Genomic DNA, 2101 nt, shown 5'->3' with positions numbered 1-2101 from the left:
TCTCAGATAACGTATAATAGTTCACCTTGCAAAGATGATCAATCTGATTAAGCTTAGCATTAGGCAGAGATAATGCAACAGACATGTCTGTTTCTGCTAATTTCAGAAGAAAAAAAGAACAGTAAACAGTCAGCTGGTTACAATAACCAAGGAAGAAATTCTTGTACCTAAATGCTTCTTATAACAATTCAGTAGGACGAAAAAAAAGAATTCACAATAAATGTGTGCATCTTCACAGGCCTGTTGTACAATTAATACATGAATTCAGAACTCTGCATATACGTACATCAACCACAATTATCAGTAGTCCGGCTACTCAATTCGTGACTGGAACTGAAAATCAACAATGGGTCGAAAGAACAATGGTATCAATCAAAAGCACTGAAGAACCACCCTACTACTCCATGCTGAATCCGACCACTCTTTACAATAATTAATCTGAAAAGAGCCTATTAAATAAACTACTTTGCGGTGCAAAGTCCGCTGTAACAGATTCAGATAAATGTATTAAACTCGTCAAAGATAGAAACTCCTCATCAAAATATATATGAACTGATTTCATATCGAAGGTGCATCGTCCTAGAATACAAATCAAGTCCAAAATAAAATCAGTTAGCGCCAGCAGATGTTAAGAACACATTAGAACACCTGGGAATGGGCACCAGAGTAAAATATGCAACCTCCCATGGAAAGTTTCAGACAGTGGTAATAACTAACAATACTTTGCTGATTATGGAATTCCTTACCTTACCCGTTGGTGGCAATCGTCGCATATCTGCTATACATCATCTATGTTGGTGTTGCCGCTGCTCACTGGCGTCGGCAAATAGCGGCAGTAGCATGTCGGTGAGGCAAGACAGCACAGCCAGACCTCTGGCACACCACCCTGAAACCAAAACAAAGCATCATATAACTGAATGAACAGATTAATTTCAACACTGGCACACTGGCAGACAGTAGCAATATATTCACACAACTTACATTACAGTCGTGTTGAACTTCTGCGCCATGAGGATGACGGTCTCAGCTACCGGGGTCACAGCCTCACAGGATGGCAAGGCGTTGCGCACCTACGATGGCAATGAGTCTCGGGCAACCAACAGTTATACTTCCAGACACGAACTGGTACGGTCGCCGCGACCACATCACCCGCGGCAGGGCGTGCCTCGCAAACGCCGATGCCTCCGTCGCACCCACTCCCGCGAGGCTCGTGCATCCTTCTCGTCGGCCGCCGCGAACTCCCCTGGATCCCCCACTTTATCTTTATTTTGTACCCGCCCCCGCTCCATCTCCGCCGATTCCGGCGAGCTGCGTGGAGTTGGCGTCGCCAAGACCGGACCGCACGGCACCAGGGAAGGGACGCCACTCCTCAACGGATTGGCCGCCGCGAAACCTTTCGGCCCGGCTCCATCTCCACTGGTCGTGGGAAGCTGTGCAGGGTTGGTATGGTCCAGACCAAATACCGCGCCCGGAACGGAGCGATCTCCAACTGTAGCGCATCGGTGGCAGCATGCACGACCGGCATAGGCACGCAGAACTTGGCCGTCCACGCTGCCGCTGCATTATCAACCATAGTACACACAAATTGTTCACACGTTCGCCATGCGGCCCGACCGCCACGACATAGCACCATGGCTTGCCGCCGCCGAACTCGGCAACACACAGGGACCTCCGGCCGGGCACGCAGCGACAATGAAACAACCAAGGCTCAAAAATCCCACGGGACATAAAGCAGCGAATCAACTGCGTCGTTGAGAGCCACTCCTCTCCAAGATACAGCTATGTTGCAGGGATACGTCCCATAAGTGCCGTATCGGTGCAGGATACTGCACCAAGACGGGGATACACCAAAAAACGTGTGGGATACGTGCCGGACCTGTTGCATGTACCGCTCGAGCCACAGCCCAAATCAAGGCCTCATGCTGTTGTGCATACAACGTGTTGGGACTAGAAAAGCCAGCTACTCCTTCAGATCACCACGAATGGAAAAAAAACTAGGCTATTTCATTAACATTAATTTTCTCATCCTCTATAATATTGGTTACTGGTTCTGATTTCTAATGAAATTATGCATATACTTGCCGTATCCCCGTAAGTCTAT

General features: G+C 48.1%; 1 long non-coding RNA gene across 1 annotated transcript; it reads right to left on the bottom strand.

Annotated features, from left to right (window-relative positions):
* Positions 1–243: 243 nt before the first annotated feature.
* On the bottom strand, positions 244–1773 carry LOC127298616 (uncharacterized). The gene is made up of 2 exons (XR_007849957.1): positions 982–1773; positions 244–886 (listed from the first exon to the last, which is right to left on the bottom strand). It is a non-coding gene; the product is annotated as an uncharacterized lncRNA (long non-coding RNA).
* Between the last annotated feature and the right edge of the window lie 328 nt (positions 1774–2101).

The sequence above is a fragment of the Lolium perenne genome, chromosome 5, assembly GCF_019359855.2.
Source record: "Lolium perenne isolate Kyuss_39 chromosome 5, Kyuss_2.0, whole genome shotgun sequence".
In the NCBI taxonomy this organism is placed as follows: domain Eukaryota; kingdom Viridiplantae; phylum Streptophyta; class Magnoliopsida; order Poales; family Poaceae; genus Lolium; species Lolium perenne.
This window is presented reverse-complemented; position numbering and strand designations above follow the sequence as displayed.